Source organism: Harpia harpyja, chromosome 7, assembly GCF_026419915.1.
Source record: "Harpia harpyja isolate bHarHar1 chromosome 7, bHarHar1 primary haplotype, whole genome shotgun sequence".
NCBI classification, from domain to species: domain Eukaryota; kingdom Metazoa; phylum Chordata; class Aves; order Accipitriformes; family Accipitridae; genus Harpia; species Harpia harpyja.
This window is the reverse complement of record NC_068946.1, coordinates 2,006,436-2,023,051: the sequence shown is the minus strand read 5'-3', so window position 1 is coordinate 2,023,051 and position 16,616 is coordinate 2,006,436. Positions and strand designations below refer to the sequence as shown.

Below are 16,616 nucleotides of genomic sequence, written 5' to 3'. Positions count from 1 at the left end.
TCCGCTCTGGCTTCCTGCTCCTATCTTCAAAGCAGGAAGCTTTAGGTATTGCAGGTGTTCCAATTGCACTAGTGCATTTTGCTTACCCAGTGACCACATTCCTCGTTCCAGGACTTGGGGTGGCCCCTATGAACCAATATTTATCACTAAAATGAAGATCCAGGGGCAATATGGTTACCATGTATCAGTATCTTCACAGGTAGAGAAGACTTAAGTCCTGAAGAAGTCCTCACATTGGCAGAAAAAAAGATCACTGGTAAGAGGACAAATTCAAATAAGGTAAATTATTCTTATCACTGGAAGTCCTTAGCTGCTGGAACAACTATCAAATGGAAACGGTAGGCTTTCTGTGCCTGAAATCTTTAAATTGAGACTGGATGCCATTTTGGAAAATATACTTTTTTCTAAGCATAACTTGCTAGGTTTAGTGCAGGGTAAAAGGGAGAAAGTGTCTGGGCTCTCTTATTCTGGTCAGGCCAGAGGAGCTGGTGTTTCTTTTTGGTATTTGAGTCTCTGCTTCTGCTGTGCTTTTCTCAGCACTGCCTTGTTACAGAGGAAAAGGAACTTTTAAGAGGGTCCTAAATTAGTGTCCCTCTTTTCACAAGCCATGTCTCTTACTTCTGCTGCCGCTGTAAAATGCAATGAACAATGAAATGTGAATTACTGAGATTTGGGGCTACTGGGAGACAAAGCAGGGGAGCTATTTATGTAATGCTGAAACACATGAGTACCATTGTTATATTCTTTCCTCATATGTATGCCTATTTGCTCCACTGGACTTCGTTCCTTACTAACATTACTGCTCTCTCTTTCTCCGTTACACACGCTGTACTTCCCTCACAAGACACAGACAGGCTGTAAGGAAGGTGAGTGAAGTACAGATGGGGCCCGTAAAAGTTATCCAGCTCACTATTACAGTGACTTTCAGCAAGTAAATCACATTCCGGCAATAATTATCCTCTTTTACCAGCAAAACCTTACATGCTGTTGTCACCCTCAAACTGGGATTAATTGCCGTTTGATGTTTATAGAGTTTATTTGGGTCTCACTACGTATATAAATATTTTCAATTCCCCTTATTAATTCATATTAAAGGAATTATATTTACTAATTAATACATATTAGAAGGCTATCGGAGAAGCTGGGATGTTTGAACAAAGCATTTTACAGTGAAAAAAATAACATTTAATTGAAGCCAGAACATTTTGCAGAGGGACATGGATTTTGATGAGGAAGCTTCTCAGCATCAGAGTTTATTCTCCAGCCAAAGATAAAGGGACACACTGAAAGCTCCAGGACAGATGACCTGACACACTTGAGTTTTGCAACTGTTCAGATGGTTTTGTTTTCACCCCATGCAAATAGAAACAGTGTCCAGGATCGAGAAACCTTTCAATGCTGTGTCACAGTATTGCTTTCCAGCTGCTCTTGTGTTCAGATGACCCCCGCCAAAAGAAGGAAAGCGTCTGGGCTACATTCTTGCCTACCTCACAGCATAAGTAGCAAATACGATTGATTCCGCATAATTTTTTCCACTTTGGACAGTTGTCTTTATGATATGTAAGAAACGCATTCAGGAACGTTGAGGAGATGTGCAGGCAAAGGTGCTTCTCAGAAATGTCCCTCTGCTCTGTGCCTATACCTTTCAAATGAGCTGGTTGACTGTCCAACATTTGCTTTTGACTATGTCTTTCTTACTCAGTCCCCATGGATGATATAAAGTTAGGGCCAATGCAACAAAGGTGCATGGGAATCTGAGAGCATGGTGGGGAGGGAATATTCAGAGAAATGCATGTCAGTTTGTTTTCACCAGCAGATCTAGGTTTGCAGCTTTGTCTCTCCTCCCTTTGGTTTGGAGTGCAAAGATGCAAAATGAGAGAGGAAGGATGCGTCCAGGCTCCCAGCCTGATACTGCATAGTAGACAACCAAAACGTTACCCTGTGGGCTCAGGTTTGTTAGCAAACTTTTCATTAGAGCTCCCATACTTCCTTAAATAAAGGGGCAAATTGCTGATTCACAAAAAGCCTGACCAGTAGCTAGCTAGTCCATGGCTGTGTAATAAAAAAAAAAAGAAAAAAGAAACCAGGTTTATGGGTTCTCCCCACCCTCCTCGCCCCACCCCGTTTGCAAGGTTTAATCTTGTGTGGTTTAAATTCTTCAACCTCTTCTCCCTCTCTTGCACTGTTTTTATACTAGGAATATTTCTGGTGAAGTCAGTGAAGTTACCTGTGCATAGTTCTGGATTAATCCACTGAAGGCAGCTATGGACCACTCAGGTAAATGATGAGTGCATTGCAAGAGATGATCAAATTCAGACTCTCCTTGTGAATATCCACTGTTAAAAGATCAGTTATAATGCTCTGTGCTGTTTGGGACTCAGAAATGCAAAGCTAGTCTAGCAAGGGTTCATTGCATCACAAATTTGGGCATAAGGAAAAGGAATACTTCTAGCTTCATTTATACTGCAAATGAAAATAATCATAAAGATACAAACCACCAAGGTGCAAAATGAGTTTTCCAATTCATAAGCGCAAGCCACCATGAGTTAAAACCTCTTGGTTTCTTCCCATAGTGCCCCAGGCAATAGTTTTCATATATATTTCTCCATGGTCAGAAGTCAGAGCAGACCACTGCTATCTAAGACCTTGACTTTTTTTCCCTGACAGTTACAATTATTACAGCCCGGGGGACTCATTTTCTCAGTCTGGCCACCCGCTGACCTAGCCTGCAACCAGAATACACTTTAAAACAAACAAACAACAGCTAGGCTCCCCTCTCTTCACTTCTCCTCCCCCACCTCTGGAATATTTTTACACCGCGCCCCTTGCAAAAGGATATTAGCCGCTATTGCTGAAGGCACAATCACATTATCAGCACCATTCTCTCTCCCTTTCTCCCTCTCCTCCCCGCAAAGATAAATTTTTTATGTTGCTATTTTCTTCTCTTTTGTATTTGGCATTCAATATTTACGTGATAAACTGCAGAGCTGCTACTAAATGGGCCCTGATACAACTTAATAAATACATAACAACATCCAGACTGCACTGTATTACTTTGCTGTGTCCTGAGCTGCTAAGGATCCTTGGAGATAATGTCTGCTAAATAAAAGTTATGCCTTAGTATGGGGAAAATAGATACTTATTTATTCTGGAATAATTACTTGTGCATTAAATGACTGCTGTTGCTGCTGTTGAAATGAGCTGGCTGATAATCCTGTCTCTCCCTGTTTGTCTTTCTGAAGTGCACACATGCTCTGCGTTTCTCATACCCAGAATCTTGCTGTGTTGGAGCACCTATACTTCTCTGGATGAATATGTAAGTAATATGCAACTAACAATTTTTCTACTAGGAGGCTGTCTACTGTTCTAGCCGGGAAATGTCCACAAGCAAAACCTTGACATTTGTAGGCTAAACTTTTAGAAAGAAGTCTGTGTTTAGGTGCCCTGCTGAACTGAGGCGTGATTCAGTAAGTGAGCACAGCAAGGTCCAAATACAGGGGCTGGGCCTCACTAAAGAAAGATACGAAAGGAGAAATAGCAAAAAGTTACAGATAGAAGCTGCGATGGAGGTAACTCACTTTCATCTCAAGTGCACAAACTTTTCTCTATTCTCATTGTCATAGTTCAACATTTCTAAAGTTTTTTTTTGCCAAATTTTTAGCATCTTTAGAATTTCTTTTTTTGCATACAGAAAGCAATTTAAATCAGGTAATTGCTAACCACACAATGTACAAAATATTCCTCCCACATATGCCAAGCATTGACCAACATTCAGTGAGATTTCCCAGCTGTGCTTGAGTGACAGGAGTCATCACTCTCCTGGAGACATGCCTCAGAGATCTCATTTGGACCCAGATTCAGAAGCTGTTCACAAAGTGCTGTTTCTTCAGGTGCAGGTACCTAGGCATTTCATTAGCCTTAGCCAATGCTGGGATGCCTTTTTGTGGAAGTAGCATTTCCTTGTTTAATTCCTGATAATAAGACTGGTCAGAGAGTCAGAGTCTGAAAAATTAGGATGGAGATAACCTATGATTCACATGAGGTAACTTTAGTTCCTATACTACATATGCTGGTGTTTTGTTATCTTTCCCGGACAAAATGAGGAATTATTCCAGAGTTTGTATCAACTGCAGAAGAACATTAAACAAAATACTTCAGCAGTCTCTAAAAATCTGTATGTTTTTGAGATGAGCTGTTTTGCCTGTGATAACACAGACGCAGAGGGTGTATGCATGCATAAACACACATACACACATGGACACATAGAGAGGTACATTCAGGAATCGTTCCTCTAATCTTCACTCTACTTTCCTTTTCCAAAATGGCTGGGCTTTCTTTACCAGAGTCTTTTCCAGCTGTGTTCTAATTGCTGAAACAGTCAGCATAAAGTACCATCAACCAAAATGAAGCGAGGCAGACTCCCACAAGCTGCAAAATTTTGCAACACAAAGCCACTTTACAAAGAGTTTAGCTCTATAGAAACCACAGTGAATGCTAGGAGGAATCCCAGAAAACTTTGCATGATGCTTCAAAATGCACCACAGGGATCCTGTGCTTGTTACCTCCTGACACCATCTTTCTGTAAAGGAAAAAGCATACAGTGCTCTGTGGAGCGATTACCCTGGGGTCCTATGCATTCAGCACTAATATTGGAAAGTTTCAGATCTCACAAAGAAGACAACAAGGACCTTTGATTGTCCCTGTTGAAGCTCCTGGTAAGAAGCAGGTCACTTCCCTCCAACCCCTCTGAGCCTAGATGTGTGGATATTTTCGTGCCCACTTGACAGGTGGCTATTTTACCAGACAGGGTTGTCACTGCTGCTGGGGGTTATCTGGATTTAGCTGTAGGCAGGAACTGAACCACAATGTGCATTAAAAAAGCTCACTGTTCTTCGTTTGTTTAGAGACAAGCCATCTCAAACTTGTTTGAAGCCTTTTTTATTGAATTCACACTCTTGTGCCAAGCACTGAAAGATTTACTTTGGCTATTGCTGTAAGATGGAAAGCATATGAATGCATGGCTGTCTGCCAGCTATGGGTGAGCAGTGAAAGGTCTGGTACAATGGACGGTTACATGGAACAAATGTGAATGCAGTGGGCAGACGTGACTAAAGAAAGGCTTTGGCATTCAAAGAACTGCTTGAGGTTTAATCCAGTGACTGCAGTAGGGTCAAGAGATAACATGTCTAACCTGAAAAGCTTTTAACTGGGCAGCAGCTGAAAAGTAGTAAGCTACAGGTATACACACATGTCGTCTGAAGTAACAGCTGCTTGCCTCCCCTTGCAGGCTCTAGCTCTTCCACAGACTCCATCTGCAAAGGCAAGGACCCAGTTGGACTTATCCAATGCAAGGTACCCCAATTGCTGTTGTATATTTCTTGCAGATGTTGCCATAATTTTGTTGTGGTACAATTTGACATACGACTCCCTGCTGCATCCGAAAGGGGCACATTATCTCAATTAATGTTTCACAGCAAACATGGCACTGATAGTATTCATGGGACTAAAGACTATTACCATTTGCATGGTGACTAGCACAAGAATTATGACTATGTGTGTTTTCTGCAGCAAAATTTGCCCTCAGGCTCCCTTTTTTTTTTTCTTTTTGGCTTGTGACAATGTTCCCTTTTTCTTCCTCCTCCTGTTTTGATTTCTACTTAAAGTTTTATGGCTCTGTCCCCTCCAGGGTGCTATTATCTTGTATGCTAATAGGGCTATGCATATTCTATTAGCGTTGTCAGTGTGAGATAAGAGGCACATTCTGTAAGGAGCACTCAGGGGGTAATAATCACAGCAAGGGGTCTCAATGTTAGTACATTATCAGTCATCTTCACATTTCAGTGGAGCCTGTTTATGCACCTCTTCAGCGACGCAACTCAGACACTGAAAATTGCTGAATGTTTACGGAAACTGTTGTAGAGGAACATAATGGGATTTGAGATTGACTTGATAAAGGAGCCTTCTCCCATGTTGCTTCCAGATACAAGATGTTTGTAACTGTATGCAATAAGTAGGATAATATGTTATATCGCAGTTAGCAGCTAAAAGCAGACTCAGATCTGTATTTCAAGCAATAGAGCAGCTATCTAGGAAAAGATTTCAAAAGGGTGCACGCCATCAATGTTTCTTCAGAGATTTCTCTTTCTTTCTCACTTTTTACATGGTAACACACAAATGCCCACACCTGGTTCACATCAATAGGAAGGCTGACAATTTTTACACCCTTTAGTCTTGAACTTGAATGATTATAAGTAAGTAGGCCCATAGAAAGAAAATTGGTGACAGCATGTGAAGGGCAAATGAGTAACTATTTGCAACACTCTTTGTTAGTTAAATAACATTCCTTGGTTGCAGCAATGGGCAATGGCATGTGAAATAGGTGTCATGCGAATGTTTTCTTCAACTGTTGATGACGCTATGGGCTGGTGAGGCAGAGGGTTTTCTATTGTTGGATGGAACTGTTGTTTCTCCCAGTTTGCTTGTGTTCCCACTAAGATTCACAGGGGTGGTAACGCTGCAGTCTACCATTGTAGCCATCCTGTGGCAGGCATCAGTACACCCTGCTGGCAAGAGTTCATCTGCTAGAGTAAGGTTCTGTTCCTACCCTTGACTGTGGCATTTCTTGAACTGGTAACCAGCAAGTCCATAATTTACAAAAAATTTGGAGAAATTTGGTCTTTTTTTCTACTTTTCTGACATCACAGTTTTGAGGGAACCTTTCACAGTGTTAGATTTTTCAGTGGAACTTGTAGGAGAAAAGGTAAAGCACAGTGCTAGTTCTTTGTGTGTTATGTTAGAAATATATGTACATAAATGGCATTTTAAGAGGGTTTATGTATATTTCTCAGTAATTTACTTCTGTTCTGGCAGTAGTAGCATATTTGTATGCTGTCTGACACCTGGATTATAATGGGACTCAAAGTTATCATTTAGTTGAGCTAAGGACGGAAAGAAAAGGGTATTTTGTGCATTTCCTAGGAAGGTGGAATCTGTAATTAGGTCTAAAATCAGGGACTTTGTAATAAATTCAGTGCCTGATTTTGCAGACCATGGGAAAATAACCTAATGGGGAATGACAAAAAATACAGGGGCGAGGAACTAATCTCGTATTTAGAATGAAGGAACAAACAATTTTTGGAGACAGATAGGGAATTCTTATTGTTCCTACAGTAAAACTTTTCCTTTCTACATATAGAAAACAAAACACTCTGCCCTGGGCAAAGCCTTTAGGAGAGCCTTAAAATGTCGCTCAGTTTAAATACGCAAATTCCTAAATGCATAGGTGCCTAATTAGATGATCTAAACCTAATTCCTGGGAAGTAGCAGCTGTAGGCTTGCTACAGCCGAACAGTCGTAACAAGGAGAAAAGGGCTGTGTTTTGGATCACTTCTGTAGTACTTAAGATTACACATAGATATGAACACTCCTTACTTTAAAAATATTTGTCCTTGACATTTCCAGACACATGGCTCACACCAAATGTATGCAGCTCCATCTCCTGAGGGTCTTGAGATTAAAACCCCTGCTTTCTCACCTTGTGATCTGGCATTAATAGCTGATAGAAAAATCACATACATGACTGACATCTTCCTAGAAATGTGAGACTGTGGAATTAATGAATGCCATGCTGGAAAGCAGGGGTCAGTTTGGAAATAGGATTTCTGTTGCCAGCCATCCAGTCATGAACTGGACAATCTGCCGTTCATTTTTTTGCTTTAGCATTGAGGAAAATTGGTCTGGAGAATAAAGCAGTCAGAAAATAAGTAGCTATGTTTCTTTGGCCACTGGAGGTTGATGGACGTTTATAACTTGTGGAAAGCAGGCTGACTTCTGTTTTACAGAAGAGCTGTTAGCGCATTCTTTATGACTTCTAAGTTCTTTCTCCTGCTGTTATCTGCAGGATAAATCTGCAAAATCTGCAGATCTAGAGGCTTAGGTGGCTCAAAGGATTGATGGTCAGACACTATGTTACAGTTAGGTCAATGATGGCGGTGCAGTGGTGTTAGACGGCTGAGCTGCCAACCTCTGGATGCTTAATGAAATGTCAGGGGGAAGGGTGTCTCCACCCTGTTTGTAGGAGACGGGTATCTCCCACCCAAAAGTTCGTCAGCTGATTGAGACAGCTGGAGAGAATGGGCCATGGAAAACTGTGTTCTGTATGATTTTAAATTACTTTCAGCAGGGCAATATGGGAGAGGTACCTTATCTTATCTTGATGTTTGGAGAACTCCTATCGCTACAGCAGCAGCGCTAATAGTTTTGTTGCCTGTTTTCTACTTTTTCTGCTGCATCTGTCTCCAGTTTTGTCAACACTGATCTTGTCAGTGTGGCCATGATGAAATTACGTTAATATGCTGAACTAATATTATTCATAAATGAAACAGCTCAACCCCTGTACAACCATTTTCACTTGCACAGATTTAAATTGCTAGCAGTTCTGTGCAACTAGTGATGATCTCAAAGGAAAAACTGCAGTTTTCTAGAAACTAAAATATTTCATCAAAGAAACAATGTCTTTCTGTGTATTTTTAGCATGAGATAAAAACTTGGAAGCATTTTCTTTGGGGAAGATGGATTTCCTTTTCCCTTTTATTTCTTTCCATTTTTCTGCTCCCTGTCTTTTTTCAAGAGCAAATGAAAAAGAAAAAAAAAAAAAAAAGGATAGTTACAAAGGGAGCTAGAAGAGAAAGAATTGGAGAGGAAGACCTTTTAGTTACACTTTTTTCTTGGTAAAGAACAGGAATATTTGAACAAAAATACAAAAATGCTGCAAACATTTGATTTGAGAATGACATGCCATTTCTCATTGTTCTGTCAAGGTAGCTCCCACTACCTCTTAGCTCTGCTGCAATCATTATTGTTGCTTCTGGGTGCACACCAGTTATTTTGGCTTCCACAGTGAAAACGCAGAACTCCTGAGTCTGTCAAGTAAGCCAGAAAACAAATGCAAAAAAGGAAAGAATGGTGTATCTTCTTTTGCTGCTCTTTCTACATCTCATGAGAAAAAAACCTGTGCCCTGATCCCTTTCTGCATCCACATTATACATATGCACTGAACAGCATTAATCTGAGCAAGGGTTAAACCTGGACTCCCTCTAACTGGATTCCTTAGTCTAGGTGTGTTTGAAGGAAGGTTTAATTTAATCAAAAGTAGGTTGTGGTCAGCTAAAGCAATTGTAAATAGATTTTCTTTTTAAAGGGTCACAATAACTGCATTTGTAAGAACTAAAGGGATAAAACTAGTAGAAGACCTGAAGACTTATCTATCTGATGTTTCTGTGAGTTCATTAGTGTTGCAGAGCAACTTCTGGAAAAATAAATCCCAAAGCATCCTGTTTACCTCAGTCTGTGGGATCTATAGGTGATATATGAGAAAAGCACTGTGCTACCAGCATACTGCAGACAGCCTTATCCTGTCTGAATTGTCAAACTCCTCATAGAAACTGAACAGGTAATAACCAGGGGCCCAAACCTATCTGCCTCCGCGAGCTGTGCAAGAGTCATGATGCTGGAAGACAAGACGGGACCCGCATTCACTTACATGTCTGAGAGCCATCCCATTTTCATCAGTGAGCACATGAACATTGCACGGGGAGAAATGTGGAAGCAATTACTTTAAGAGCCGTCTTCTGGGCAATTCCCAAAGAGACATCAGACCCTGTATTTATGAAGCCTATTGCATCGGGCCCTAATGAAGCAATTAAGCAAAGGGTCCTCTGTGTTTGATCTAAATGTGGTAATTTTTACAAAAACATCGCCGAGTGATAGATACCCATAACTCAGAGTCCTTAATTGTACTTAATTTGTTTGGAATACGAATGTGCATTTAATTAAGCCAGGGCTTTGCCCACATGTTTAAAGAAGGGCTGTCAAGGAAAATTAAGACCCAGTTTGTTTTCAAAGTTACTGGTTTTTATCAGGCCAGGACAGCGATCTTCGAACAGAAGGTTACAGATAATTAGGCAGAGACCTCAAGCCAAGAAAAAAATTCAGAGACACTGTACAGCTGAGAAAGCAGGAAGAAAAACTCCTTGATGAAGAAACATAAGAATGGGCTGTTCACATAGTAAAGTCATGCATGGCTAGGATTTGGTAAATGTGACCTGTTGGTTAAAATGTGTTTTGCGTTCTTAAACTCCAGCAATAAGGATGGAGCCTGGCTGTGTTTAATGGCAGAAGCAGCTGGCTCCGGGACCAGATTTCATGCCGCGCTCAAGGACCACTGAATACGGAGAACTGATGGCATCTCCATCAAATGACAATAAAATGGAAAGGGCAAAAAGCATTTTTCTTGTTCACTCGGATTTACTGAATCTAAAGCATTGGCTGTGAAAGCTGGTTTTAAAAGTGTCTCTTTCCCAAGCACAGAAATACAGTAGGTGCTTGTCATCCTCTCAGGAAGCATATTAGTCTGATGCATGGAAAGGGAGTTTAGTCCTTGATGAGTAGTGCTTTTGACTTGCTGATACTGTTACGGAAAACAGCACAGTGCCCTTTTTCATGCACAAAAATATTTCAGTAAAAGTGACATATAGGGAGGAAAGCATGTAAACAAAAGTGTTGAGACAACTGTGGATTTAAATCTGGTTTTTGTTCTTTCTTGTTTAGTGAAAAAGTAAAGAATGCAGTGAAAAATTAATAATGCTTCAACACACATGAAGAAAAGGCAACTTTTGATATTGAAAAATTAGTTTCTCAGCACAATAGCAAACAAAGTCCATGTGTGGACACTGCACCCTCCACTTTCTGTGACTCTTCAGGAATCACATGCTGGTTATCAGTTTCTCAACACTGTCATTTTTAATGTCATGGTGAGGCATTTATGTCAAGAGATCCTTATTGTGGAAAATAGTTGCCGTGGTGTTACCTTGCAGTCTAAATAGGTTACATGGCCAACAAAGCAAGCTGTGCACACATCATTGGCAAGTGGTGAACTAAGTCACAGAGAGAGTGACTTGTCTACAGAAAGGTGGTGCATCTGTAACGGAGCTGAAAATTGAACCCAGATTCCCTACACTGAGGGAATGTAGGGTCTGAATTGTGAAAATCATATTTTCCCGAGTGTTTTGATGGGCTACTACGCTGATGACAGCTGCAGTGGCTCTTAATTATGGATGACGAAACGTGCAGAGAATCAGTAGACTTTTAAACAAAAAAATAATTCTACATAGTATTATCTTCTCTTTCTGGATCTGCCTTTAACTGATTTGCAGCTAAACGAAGCTGGCATCTCACTGTGAGATGGTACCTGGCCTTCCCTTCTTGGGTGGCTCAATTTAAAAGTTGGCAAAATACCCAGAACAGCATCAGACCTAATTTAGTATAAAATTAGTCGGCTTAAAATAAACAGAATAAAATAAAATAAATCCTATGGTATTAGACTTCTCTTGGCTGGATTGCTGCATGCCTAGCAGAGATTTACGGCATGCTGTTGCTAGAATGTTAGAAGGAATGTACAGTGCAGAAGTGCCTAGCAAGCCCTTTACCAGGGTCTTCCCGGCTCACAACATTATAGGCATGTGAAAGTTTGGAGACCCCAAAATAAGATGCTGAAGGGGAATAATGCTGTGGGAGAGCAAGAGGGTGCTAAGTGGTAACGGTGAGGCAAAACAAAGGCAGGGAGGTGCTGAACTGCGGCTGATCCCAGGGTACCATCACGCATTCCAAAGCCCCTCCGAGGAGGTCTCTCTTTTTTGATGTATCTGCTAAGCACATTGAACCAGTTTGCAAAGGCAGACCCAGAACACAATTCTTCTCGTGGTAAATGAGTATGTCAGCCGTTTCACCTTCTTACCGGTGTTTAAAATTTTTGCAGCAATAACAGAGAATTTGAAAGGACATCAGAGGTGGATTTACGGGACTCGTGGGAAATCAACTGTTTCCTGTTTCAACAGCTTCTTCATCATAACTTGCTTTCTCAGTCACTGAATGATGTTCTATTAATCTTGGTGTGCAGTGATTACTGTTAAATGCAGAGCTGGGTTGAACCTCAATTTGTGAAATAACCTTTTTTTGTCTCTTCAGCAAGTCCAACATAGTAAACTTTGGGCAGAGGTCTACTGACCAAGTGGATAATTGTGTTCCAATGCATCCTGTGAATAATGCAGATAAAAAACCTTGAGTGAATAATTCATTTTGCCTCCACTCATTTTGAATTAGCCTATTCATGTATGTATCCTTTCCAGTCTGCCTGTCTCTGTGCATGCATGTATTTACATAGCAATGTTGTAATTCGCAGGTACTTAAATATCAAAGCAATATAGCTACTACTCCCTGCATATGTTCCTGACTATTCTGTGTGATTGCATATGTATAAGTAAGCATTGTATACTGTACCATAAAATTCAGGATTTGATTTTAAGATGAAACATGACACGTTGTATTTGCCGCTGTGATGGCTATCTAGGATTAATATTAAAAAAACTTGCAATTGAGGGCAAATCATTTTGGCCTGGCTATAAATTACAGAACAAGTATTTTGGTCTATTCAATGTTCAGATATAAGTTTTGTGCAGTGATGTATATTGCCAAAGATCAGATTACATACAACTTTATCTGACCTTTACCTTGGCAGTGACTTCTGGATCCTAGGTCAAGCAAAGCCTACGAGCAGGAGGAGGCACTTGCCTTTAGGGATGGCATTCCCTGAGGGGTATGGACAGCACTGAAATTGCCTGAGCATCATTGATAACATGCCTGCAGCTCGAGAACATTTGTAACAGGTTCATCTGAAAAGCAGAGGGAAGGAGCCTGTTTCCTGATCGGATCAGATTTGTCAGAGAAGTTCTGAGAAGCATCTGAAATTTGCACGGACATCTAAACTGCACGTAGCTCTGGTCTGGCTCTAGAATATGTATCATTCACATTTAAAAACTTTTGCTAGGTGTTGGTGGATTCGTTGGCTAGGCTGCTTGATGTATGGCTCTGGAGGACAAGGTACCATGACAGCCAGTGGAACTGAATGAATGGCCAAGGGTTTATGGAAATTCCAGCGGGAATCTGTTCACTGTGCATTCTCCTGCCTTGGACAGCCAACAAGTTGTAAGCATGCAGCTCCTAATCAGGGCTGGCAGGGCAGATGGTTTATCTTTGGCTGCTTGAGAGTTCCTGCTCTGCAGAGAGAGGCAGACACTCGTTTTGACTCCTTGTTGTGGGCTTTTCAGTTTCTAGTCCATTACAAGTGACATAGCCGATAAAGAGCCTGTCTGTCAGTGGTGTCCCCGGAGGGGTGAATCTTCATCCCTTCCTGTACTCATACCAGGACTGTCTGCTCATGCTTTTTCGGATCATGCTGGGCACCAGGTGAGGAAGAACTCCGCTGGGAGCCGGATCACAGCATCCCAGCCCTGCCAGGCCCTCTCCCACACGCCCCTCCTAGCCACTTCATAGCCAATGGCAGCTCTAAAACAAACCTCTTCCCGAGTGGGAATGTCGGTGCTTAAAATAAATCACTGCCTATCATTTTCTGAGTGGGTCAGAAGAAGACTTGTAAGCCTGTGTTGTGAACAGCTCTGACCCACTGCTTGGGGAAGAAATGCCACAGCAGACAGCATTGCTCTGGATCCATCACACATGAAAGAAAAAAGGAAGCAAAAATCTGACAGCTGTGGCCAGTCAGGAACTATTTTGTGCAGTCATGTATTGGGCATATATAGTTCCTTTAATTTACAGAAAGTGCACATCTATAAACCAATCAAGGTCATACTGCACTTCTCGGTGGGAACTGCTATTCCCATTTTGCAGCAGAGAAGGAAAAGGGTAGATCTGCACAGAATTCGTCTGGATTCAACAGGGACCTTGCAGGCTAATCCAAGGGTATCTGAGTGGCAAAGTCTGTTCTGCCCGTGACTTGTCTGTGGCCAGCAGGGATTCTGCAGCAGAGCGGGGATAGAGTACAGGGCCTTGCATCCCAAAGCATTGATCTGAACAACTATAACTGAAATAACACCTCTAGATTTCATTGCTAATGAATAAGTATGCTGTTCACTAGTCTGAGCCTCACCTTTTTTCTAATTTGAGCTGATCTTCTGTACCTTTGCCGGAGTCCAAGTGTTACTTTCCAGTGCCCATTTATGAAGAATAAAGATAAGACAAACACATATAAATATATGTGTGTGTGTATATATATATATTTAAGTATTCTCCCATATCACACTGGAGTGAACTTCCTTTTCTCTGGCTCCATAATACTCTCTTTTTTCCTTACTATATCAATTTTAACTCAATTTATTACAGTTTTGTGCCTGATATTCCAAAAATTATTTTCCTAGGGTTAATCCCTAACCCCCAGCAATATCATTAGGAAAGCTATATAGCAGACTTGAAATAGTTACTACTTGGAGCAAGCCACCTTTTCAAGTCATAGAGATCTTTATTTATAATTCACAGATTGGAGAAACTGGAGCAATGATTTCTACAGTATAATGCTTATAGTTTTGTCTGACAGACCTGTGCTAATTACTCTGTGTGGTTTTGATATAGAGCCAAGAATGGGTTGTAGAAAAATATGTATCACTAAAACTTAGGTCCCCAAAGTCAAAAGTAAAACAAACAGTGAGAGATCATTATCTGAAGCAGACCCTTACTAGCTGTGTACAGAAAAAAGTCATTCCCATGTTTTCTGTTTCTTTTTTTCCTTTAGATCCAAGTAGTGTTTCTGTTTGTATTTGGAAATATCTTGAATTTGTACAGTTAGGGCAGACAGTGCATTTATTCTGCTCTATCCCCTTTTTCTTCTCTTTGAAAGACTATAGCTGGCTCTGGTGCGGACTCTTTGTGTGGCCTTCAGCAAGTCACTTAACCTTCCTGTGCATCAGTTTACTCATTTGTAAAAGGAGTATTACAATAATAGACACCCCTCAGGGGCTCTTCCAGATTTAAATAATTAATGTTGGTAAAGCAGTTTGTGAGCCTCAGACTAAAGGTGCTAAATAAAGGCAATATATTAATATTTTTTTACTCCAGCTCCTTATAGAAGGAGCAAAGCAACAGCCTGATAAGCGTTGGATTTAAAGTTGGGAGTTGATATTACAGTGCTCAGAGTATTTTTTAATTTCTGTGGTCCCAGTTCAGCAGAGCTCTTAAATCCATGCTTAATTTTAGAAAGACCCTTTATTTGCCACAGGTAAGGCTCCTAATCTGAAAAGGTTTTTGAATCAGGCCCCGTAAGAGCAGCGATAGAAGAGAAGGATCAGCTGTGCATGTATGTATCTATGTGTGTTTATCCTTTTGCATTTATGATCTCAGCAAGAACATCATTGCCACAGGAATGTAATCGGGAAGTCTCATAAGGCTTGCAAAATTCAGCCGGGATGCAAATCAATAAATGTAACAGGAGAGAAACTACAAGCTGTGCATTTCCATGGAGGCTGAGATTTTGTGGGATGGATAGACGCTGCTGAGCATGACCTAATGCCGCAGGAAAAAAAAGCAACCACAGACCTCAGCATCTAAACAGTATGAATATTGAACCAGAGGTCCTTGAGTAATTGTCCTTTCTTCACTCTAGGGGTGAAAAGGGTACATTAGACATTCACTAGCAGCAAATGGCACCTGACATCTCTTTAAGTGAAAGTCAGCTTGGAATTTTTTTTAATGGCCAAGCATAAATCTTTTAAATTATAAATCAATAAATAGTTAATTCAATAATAGGAATCTTTTAAATATTTAATGAGTCATATGCAGAATGGCTCTATAACTGGATGTTGATGGAACTGTGTCAAAGGAATTTGAATCAAACTTTTCTAAACTCCCCATATTAAAATAGTTATTGATTCAGATATAAACTATGAAGACTGTTGCAAAAGTAAGGGGAGATGGAGAGGTTTAGCATACATTTTCTCATCCAAGAAGCAGCTTATTTTTAATGATGTATTCTTGAGCTTTTCAGATTGTATTAATGTTCCCGCTACAAAAATGAGTAAGAAGCTATGCAGGCGAGATTTTGTGTGTGCGTATTCATTAAAATCCTGTTTTAATGGCAGCTGTGCTCTTAAATAAAAGCTGTGGCAGCCTGCCTCTCATTAAAGGATTCTGCTAACCAGCATTGACATTGATATCCTGAACTATCTCCATCTGAAACTGCCCAGAAGTTTCAATTTATTTACCAGAGTTTTCAAGTGAAAGCCAGTGGGAGTGGTATCTACGTATGCTAGACCCGAATTTGTTCCTTTATAATTTTCTCTGAGGAGATCTGTAGTCAGTGTTCACTCTTATTAACTATGTGCTGCTCTAAGTCAACACTATTCTTAATTACCCTAAATTGGAGGCATTTCATGCTTGAACCTCAGACCTCATGCGGTGCACTGTTATTCTATAGCAGATATGGCATCTTCAGATTTTGTACAGTCTAACCTTTACTTTCAAAATAACAATCTAGCTCAGTGTTGATCTCTTTCAGATAAAATGGTGGAAAGGATGCTGCTGAGAACAGGATGTAGGAGTCGCTTCAGTGGGGGACGTGCAGACAAACAGGCAAGAAAGGCACAAAAAGGTAGAAGAAGGGAAGAAACTGGCTGGTGGACAAGCTGAGATTGTTCTTTGCAGTGTTGCTGCAGTTTGCTCTGGTTATGTTTTATGTGCATCCAGCGCCATGTTATTTCAGAAACAGGTCCTGG

The 16,616-nt window shown here is 40.7% G+C and overlaps 1 long non-coding RNA gene across 2 annotated transcripts; it reads left to right on the top strand.

The window, feature by feature from the left end:
• The first annotated feature begins 285 nt into the window (after nt 1–285).
• LOC128144388 (uncharacterized) lies at nt 286–16,391 on the top strand. Of its 2 annotated transcripts, XR_008236064.1 has the most exons (4): nt 286–866; nt 2,198–2,277; nt 3,243–3,316; nt 12,575–16,391. It is a non-coding gene; the product is annotated as an uncharacterized LOC128144388 (long non-coding RNA). The 2 variants fall into 2 exon arrangements; XR_008236063.1 differs by having other exon boundaries at nt 286–2,277.
• The last annotated feature ends 225 nt before the right edge of the window (nt 16,392–16,616 follow it).